Source organism: Adiantum capillus-veneris, chromosome 5 (genome assembly GCF_014529385.1).
Source record: "Adiantum capillus-veneris isolate H3 chromosome 5, ASM1452938v2, whole genome shotgun sequence".
Lineage (NCBI taxonomy): Eukaryota > Viridiplantae > Streptophyta > Polypodiopsida > Polypodiales > Pteridaceae > Adiantum > Adiantum capillus-veneris.
In genome coordinates this window covers 123,802,228-123,811,858 of record NC_140935.1, presented here as the reverse complement: position 1 = coordinate 123,811,858, position 9,631 = coordinate 123,802,228, and positions in this window count along the sequence as shown.

Here is a 9,631-nt window from a genome sequence, read left to right as displayed (position 1 = left end):
TCCTCTCGAACCATAATGTGTAGGAGTCTGATGGGATCTGGCCTCAACTTGACGCGTATACATCCTCGCACCCGTTGCCCTTTCATCCTCTTTCTCGCCCATAGCTCTCTCCCACTCCACATCATGGACATTTCCTGGCCGATAGCTATGCTCTAGAGACTCCATTGTCTTCTTTGCAGCTCTCCTCACACTAGATTTTTTGTTCTTGAGAAATGTTTTGACATGATCTTGCAACCATTTCCTTGAGAATTGTTGCCCCTCAAGGTTGGGGAAACGCATGTGCATGGTTGTCTCTATATATGTGAGGTTGTAGGGATCTTGATGATCAAATTTGAGAAAACAATTGATATATGTGGAGTGGATTAATTGGTTGACGTGTGTGCGGAATCTCCTGCCCTGCGCTCTCCCGAGATCCACCATACCTCCTCTATGAACCTGGTAGTATAACCCACGAGAATCTGGTGAAGGCATGTCATGGTCCTCATCTTCTGCTGGAGCAAGGAGCGGTGACTGTGGAGGAGAATCTGTAGTACTTCCCCCCCCCCCCCCCGAAAACAACAACTAGCTCCACTCCCTCGTCGAGATCGACCGGCGCTAGCGCACGAGCTGCCCTCACGCTGACTGCCAGAAGAGCGCTGACGTGAATCTGGGACAGAAGGTGGGATAGGTGATGGATAGGTGGACGCCCGTGGCGTCGGACCCTGTGAAGGAAAAGTTGAACCTGGAGCTATAGCTGGAAAACTCTGCAGGTATGGAGTTCCACCAGTCGGAGTAGAGACCTCTGACAATCCAAAAGCTGCTGGCTGCGCCGGTGAATAGCGCTGCGTAAGGGTCTGCTGCGAACCTAACCACTCAGCCCGAAGACGCAATGCCCTCTCCACATCTGGATCGGTCACAGGTACGGCAGTGGACCCACCAAGAGCGTCCTGAAACCAGTCGAACCCTGATGATGACTGCTGAGGCGACGACTGTGAATGATAGGCAGAGAGAGCGTTGGGATATGACATCCCGTCCGCCATGAAATCCTCAATGCTGCGAAAGCGTGGTGCGGAAGAAGAAGACATGGTCTGCATTTATTACGACAACGATTAAACTAGGGTATAAAATTCGAATATATGATTAAAAATTTACACATTGATTTTTTTCAAACATTGGATTTTTTAACATTGGATTCTCTATAGTATCCAATGTTGAAAGAATCCAATGTGGAAAGAATCCAAGGTGTGTCTACAACCTATAAAAGAGTTTTGCAAAGCCTTGAGTGCTAATAAGATATTAGTGTGTGTATTGACTAATAAGAGATTATTGTGTTTATGATTAGTGTGACAGATTGCGCGATCACTTGGATGGCCATTGGGGCCTAATACGTCACCTACGACTTAATCATGGAGGTATGTTTATGTTTTTGTGTTGATTACTATTTAATTTAACATAATTAGTGTTGGCTTGTGTAATTGGCTTGTGCATACACTAATTAGTGTGTGTTAACATACACTAATTAGTGTGTGCATTAGATTGTGCACACACTAATTAGTGTGTGTGTTAACATACACTAATTAGTGTGTGCATTGCCTTGTGCACACACTAATTAGTGGGTGTTAACATACACTAATTAGTGTGTGCATTGGCTTGTGCACACACTAATTAGTGTGTGCATTAGATTGTGCACACACTAATTAGTGTGTGTGTTAACATACACTAATTAGTGTGTTTATTGCCTTGTGCAAACACTAATTAGTGTGTGCATTGGCTTGTGTAATTGGCTTGTGCACACACTAATTAGTGTGTGCATTAGATTGTGCACACACTAATTAGTGTGTGCGTTAACATACACTAATTAGTGTGTGTTAACACACACTAATTAGTGTCATGATTGGTCAATCACATTGGTCAATGCACACACTATTTAGTGTGTGATTAGTGTGTGCATTGGTCAATCACACACTAATCCCAAACCAATTAGTGTGTGCATTGACCAATCACATTGGCCAATGCACACACTAATCACACACACTAATTAGTGTGTGCATTGGCCAATCCCATTGGCCAATGCACACACTAATTAGTGTGTACATTGACCAATCACATTGGCCAATGCACACACTAATCACACACTAATTAGTGTGTGCATTGACCAATCACATTAGCCAATGCACACACTAATCACACACTAATTAGTGTGTGCATGGCCAAACCCAAATTTAACATATTAGGTTTTGCAAGTAATAAATTTAACAAATTTGACAAATTTAACAAGTTTAAATTTTGCAAGTAACTAACAATTAACAGATTTAGGTTTTGGTGTGTCTTTACTTACACTAATTAGTGTGTGCATTAGAACAATGCACACACTAATTAGTGTGTGTAAAGAACACATGCACTAATTAGTTTGTGTAATTAGTGTGTAAAGAACACATGTACTAATTAGTGTGTGTGTATGCATGTGTGTGCATGCGTGTTTATGAGTGTATGCATGTGTGTGTATGCGTGTGAAAAAATCAAAAAACAAAACATCAAAACTTACATGGAATTGAAGAGCTTGTTGGGAGAGGGTAGGAGAGTGGAAGAGTAGAGATGGTGGAGAGTAGAAGAGTAGAGATGGAGGTAGAGCTCAAGGTTGTGAGGTTCGCGCTCTCGGCTTCTGTGGAGAAGACGATGAAATTCGAATTTTAGGGCTTTGAACTTCGCGGGGCACGTGGGTGCCCCTATTTATAAAAAAAATTGAAAATTGAATTTCCGCGCATATTACCGCGAGTTCTACCGCGTGCATTACCGCAAATATCACCGCAGCGCAATTTCGGCCCATCCACACAGATGGCCACGTTCTGACATTATTACTATTGATCCTCAAAATCTATTGGTACTATGTTTTTAATAAAATATATATAAAATGAAAGTATTCTTAGTACTTTGAAAATGACATTTTTACCTAAAAGTTTAATTTTACTTTTTACTGATATTTTATTAACATTTTTTGGTAATTTGATTTTAATTAGTGTATGTAATTTATTAATGTAGGTTGCTTGGGATGAGTTTGGCCCGTCCACTGAACTAGATAGATCACGGTGGTTGGCCGAGCGATTACCATGCCCATGCGTGCAGTGCAAATGCGCCATTGCTCGACTTCGACGGATATGCTGCCACAGCTGGCAATCACATGCCAGAGAATAGACGAAAAGCATGCGAAGTGGTGACTGCATTAGGGATGGATTATGATCGCATTCATGCTTGCATGAACGATTGTGTGCTCTTTCGTAATGACCATGCCGATTGTGACACATGTCCATCGTGCGGGGAGCCTAGGTTCAAAGAAGGAATGCAGAGCAACAGAATTCCATGTAAAGTTTTGAGGCATTTTCCACTCATCCCTCGCATCCAACACATGTTTAGATCAAAGGGTACGAGCGAGCTTTTGAGTTGGCATGCAAAAAATCTCTCCATAGATGGTATTATGAGAGTGCCAATTGACTCACCAGAGTGGAAGCACATAGAGGACACATGGTCAGAGTTCAGGGATGAGCCTCGTCACTTGAGGATTGGGTTAGCTATTGATGGAGTGAATCCATTTGGGCACCGCTCTACTTCATGGAGCACTTGGCCGGTGGTGGTTGTAAACTAAAATATTCCTCCTTGGGAGGCAACAAAAAAGGGAAACATTTTACTATCACTTCTCATTCCAGGAAAGCACAAGGTAAAAAACAAGGATGTATATCTGCAGCCTCTTATTGATGAGCTTCAAGAACTATGGAGAGGCATAGATGTCATTGACATTTCACGGCCACCATGAGACCACAAAGCCGTCATCAAGTGCATCCTCATGTGGACCATGCATGATTACCCAGGATTTCGAGAGGTATCTGGTAAGTATGCACATGTTACTTGTGATCTTTGCTTTAGGTTTCTCATCTCATGTGTAACGTTTGTTTACCTCTTGGCAGGATTGGCAACATCTGGACATTGTGCGTGTCCCACTTGTGGCCCTTCCCTTGTGACAAAGAGACCTCCTCTTCTTGGGAAGGTGATCTATCCCAACAACCATCGCTTCCTACCTCCTTCACATCGTAGATATGCTCCCCCTATCAATGGAGTGTAGCCGTTCCATTGGAACATGGCTGATTGGGCGAAGCATTGGGAGGAGCATCATGGTACCTCACCGCCTCCCAATGGGTTGCCAAAGGGTATGTCGAGGTACTCAATCTTCTTGTCGCTCCCCTATTGGGCTTCGTTGAAAATTCAGCACTTATTGGACCCTATGCATGTATTCAAAAATGTTGGGCAAGCTATATCGGATCACATAATTGGCAAGAAGGATTCATTGGGTGCTAGGGAAGATTTAAGAGCCATGAGACATCTCCCCCCTTCAGCCACGCCCCGCATGGGGGAGCGGGGAAAGATGATTCTCCCAAAATCACCGTCGATAATGTCAAAGGTAGACCAAGAGCAGACAAAGTAAGTTATTTCATCCATCAGAACTCCAACGGGATATATGCGGTCACTCAAAGGTGCTTTCACAAAAACCAAAAAGGGTGGCTCCACTCAATTGTATGGATTGAAATCCCATGATTGGCATAAAATCCTTCACGTAAGAGTAGAACAGTTTGTGGTGTCTATGTGTCCTTATATATAGGTTGACATTCACTAAGATGTTTTATTGTTTGTAGTTTGTACTTCCCATAACTATTAGTGGTTATGGGGACACTAAGGTGAAGGCTGCAATATTCAAAGTGGGTGAGATTGTGAGGTAATGGGTTTTTTTCAAGTACTATATCATGTTGTGCATGCATGAACAATGGAATTTTTTTTCATCTACTATATTATTTGTGCGTTGTAGATTTGTGAGCTCCAAGGAGATAGAAGTAGAAGCCATACCAGTAGCCCATCAACTAGCAGTAGAGGCAATGTGTGCTATTGAGGATGCATTCCCACGTACAATCCTTGTTAGCCAAATACACCTATTGCTTCACCTTGTTGAGGAGATTGCCATTTGTGGGGTGGATCACTCTAGATGGATGTTCTTCTTGGAGAGATTCTTGAAGACTTTCAAGGATTTTGCTAGATTGAGGTCACAACCGGAGGTATGCAAAATCAATACAATATAGATAGTATTTATACGCTATGGAGTTACTAATAAAAATATGTGGTTTTAATGTTTTCAGGCAAGCATGGCAGAAGGTTGGGTGGTGCAAGAGGCATTTGTGTATGTCTCACAGTATCTCATCACAGTGGATCCATCATTGCCTCGTCTGTGGAGTGAAGAAGAGGATCCTAGGAAGCACTCAACCATTCCCACTGGAAAAGGCTCACTCTTGGTCATGGATAGAGAGTTTCATGCCATAGTCAACAACTACTCTTTACTCAATGCCACTATCATGACCAAATGGGTCAATATGTACTTGGAAGCCCGCGCAGCTAGAGAAAGGGATAGAGATGCATGGAAGAGGTCCCATGGAGGTAGACGTGCACCTCCTTTTCCTAAAGAGCTTGCAAAATATCTTGATTTGATTCAATTAGAGTGGATCCATAATTCCATGACCAATGCCAAAGTACAAGGAGAACAAATAAGCCCTAAAGAATGGGACGCGCAAGGTGAGTGTGTATATGTTATGTATGCATGTATGCAAATCACTTAATGAAATGCGATGTAACCTCTTATGCATTGTGATTGTAGGGTCTCATTTTCAACTCCATTTGGTCTGAAGGCCGACATTTTTGCACCCGCAAGATAGATGAACGTCGGACCACTAATGATTGTGGCGTGATGGGAAACTTTGACACAACAACAAATGAGGTCAGATATTGTGGTACTATAGAGAGAATAATCAAAGTGGAGTTCAGATCTTTTCACAAATTCCTCTTTGAGTGTAGATGGTTTGCGGGTGAGGTCAAAAGACATGAAAATGGGCTCATTACGGTGGATTCCACCCAATTCCATCGGGGAAAAACTTACAACTTGGTGTATCCTAGTAGTTGCGAGCAGGTAATTTAGGCTATGTGAAATTAACTTAAATTAAAAATTTAATATATGTATATCAGCTTATTCTTTGTGTGTTGTGTGACGTACAGGTCTTTTATGTGCCATGTATATATCAAAGAAGACTTTGGTATGTCATTCCAGTCACGCCGTGGGGTAGATCTATCTTTGCAGAGACGGACATTGAGCGAGTAATTGATCCCATCATACCATCACCACAAGATGCAGAGGAAGATGTAGTAGAAGTTGAAGAAGGTCAGCCAAGCCTTGCAAATAGTCATCTTGAGGAGGAGGAAGAGGGAGAAAGCGATGATGATTCTACAGGAGTTGATGGATCAGAGGAGGAAGAATCTCTAAACTTGTTTATTGATTTGAATACTATGGGTCCAAATATGGATCCTAGTGCTTGTAGAGATCTTATACAAGATGAGAATTAATAAAACTCTCCATTCTTTCACTTGGTGTAGTATATGATTAATTTGCACATGTTTCATTATGTGCTTATGAATAGTATTTGTAATGGTTTTGTTGTGAGTTCAATTATTTATGTATAGAATTTTTAGAGTGAAAGAGAGATTAAGTGAAGTGAGCAAGCATTCTGGAGACTGTAGGAGTTGTAGTGTGTAAAAACATTTTGAGTTGTATTGGATTTAAATGGAAACCCCCGGGAGAGGGAGGGGGAGAGGGGTCTATGGCCTTAGCGGTAATGAATGTTGCAGTATGCGCGGAAATGCACCCGGTAATACCTACGGTAAAATTCCCTTGAACATCAAAAGGGTTTCTCTCTCCTTATTTTGAATTCCTCTCTCTTGTTTTGCGGTAATGACCCACGGTAAACACCACGATCTCTCATAGTGTCACATACAAAGGAGATGTTGTCCGGTTTTTTTCTGGAATTAAACGATGAAAACATTATCATAAATTAAGTACTCATTATTTAAACATAATATTTGATCTAGGTTATGGTGTTAGTTTCTGTTGTGATTTTTGACACCAATAACAAGGGGAGGGAGTCGTTGACACCTGTCTTCCCAAGTAATGCCAATTCTGATAGGCTTTTGTTTCTTGGATGGTGATAGGTAAGAGATTCTTTCCTTGGAGTTACAACGAAAACTGCAGTAGTAATGGAAGATCGTCCAATGTACCAGCTGGATCCTTCTACATGTAGAAATAGTGGAAGTTCATCTCAAAGGATGAGCACATAAGATACAACACTAAGATATGATATTGTAGTGATCAAAGATCAAATTTTTGATCTAATGATTGTATTATCCTGTAGATACAGAATGTTGTATTAGTATATGAATTGATAATTGAGGTTTATGACATCCTGTTTTAAAATATTGTTTTTTAATATATTATTTAATATAGTTGTCTAAGTATGGTTCAATTCTGAGGGGATTTTTTATACTTAAACACACACACACATTTTCCCTACTAGTCTTTGGTCGGACTAGTGCCATACTTAGCAATTGGAATTAGATATTATATCAGATAATAATATAGATACTCCAATTTATCCTGATCAAACGGTTTTTGTTAGGATATGGGTATTTATACCCTAAGAATTGGATTGCCTACTCTTTAATACAAGTTACATTATTATTAGCTTGATCCACCCAATCCAAAGGGATGGGTCGGGGCTCCCAGCTCATAAATTGGTCAAGCATCTACATGTTTACATATAATCCATATAATGTAATCATTGACCACCCTCGAGTAGGTGCGGATTTTTAAGTTATCTTGCAGGATCAGAGTATTGTATTGCAACCAACATCACGACATAATCCACAAATGTGGAGTGGCACCATCCAAATCGTGAGATATCAGGTATGTAGATTTCATAATACCTTACTCTCCTCCCTGAAGGACCCCTTTATCATACAACAATTGGGTGTACTTACATCTAAGTTCGGTTCAAACACACTACAATTTATCAATCTCGCTTCTAATCCCTTTTAAACACCGTACAAGTGATTGAGCTATAAAACATGGAAATGTTTAGGAAGCAATTACTACAATTGGTGGGGGATTGGTCCAATTGGTGGACCATCCTCCACCAAGTGGATCTCTCCTCTGGGATGGGGGAGGGCCACACACACACACACACACACACACACACACACACACACACACACACACACACACACACACACACACACACACACACACACACACACACATACTTATTTAGCTGACAAGTCGTTGGCTAACCCTTGGCTGACAGCTTCCCTTTTTGGTGTGCTAACATAGAGCTGCTACTCTCCAAAAAAGTTTCACCGAGTCTCTGATAAGACCACATGTAATGGCTCATGGTACCAAATCTCTACCAGATGTATACCACACCCACACACACTCTTGCTTAGTAAATATAGACACTATTCTCTATTTTGGACCGTCTCCAATCACTACCTTTGTTTGACTCTACGAGCTGATAGTGTCGATTCTTACATCTCCACTATGACGACATTCTGGAATTACTTGTAGGATCTCCTGGCTTGGTGATACATTTTGGTGTTTCCCGTCCTTCTCAATGGTGTGCAGTACACACACAAAGTCAGTAAATTTTTGAGCACCCAAGGAAAGGTGGTAGCCTTTAAGTTATTTATCTTCTTTATTATAAATTGAAGGTGGTGATCATACTTGGCTTCCTTGAGTAGTTGATTTCCAACTTAAATATAGCGTAATGGGTTTAAGGCCACCCATTTGGTCGACATTCATGGTACAACTGGATGCATATTATATACCTAACTACATATCAATCAGGGATAGTCGCCCAGATCTGCTCAACCTAGATCACACGTACTTTGACTCAAGCATTTACTGCTACCCACCCACCCACTCACTCTGTGTGTTTTGGTGAATGCAGTTCCGTGAGCGCATGCATTCTTGTGGATACCGCGGTGAATCTCCCTCTTCTCCTATAGTTTTGCTGCGGTTTTCTGCTTGTGATAGACAGATGATGGCTCTCTGGTTGCAAAGCTTCGAATCCTATACAATGAAGCTCACATGCCATGACAGTTTCAGCAATCTGTCACACAGCATAGCAGCAGGGCTCTTGTGTTAATTCCTTCCCCATGTTGGCCTTCATCGCCATGCAAACTCATACAATATAACCTTCTTCAAAAGACCTGATGGTTCTCATCCAAGCAGACTCTCCATACACTATGGGTATTTGGAATCTCTGCTACTACAAATCAGGTAGGTGATGTCGCACCTACTCAGTACACATCTTTTCCATGCTTGATTGAGTTAAGATGGAATTGTACATATGGTTTTATTTTTAGGGGATATGCTCTTACATAGTAATTCAAACAGAGTATTGCAAAGATAAATGTTCATTCAGAGTATGGCATATGAATACTTGATAAAATATATGGAGATGACCCTGTCCTCACTTGAAATCAACTTGGTTATATTACATAGGCTTGAATGATGCTCAAAGTCGATTTGAATGTCTGGTATTAAACACATTGTTAGGTCCTTTATCCTAAGTTCAGTAATGCTTGCTAAACTAATCTGGCTTGACACTATTAGTCTTGAACTCGCCTACTATACCTGACCAGGTAAACAAGCCATTCTCGGCACCTACTCAATGTGTTTAACTTTTGAACTAGTTGTAGATTTTATTATGTCTTTTAATGATAATCTACGGGTTTT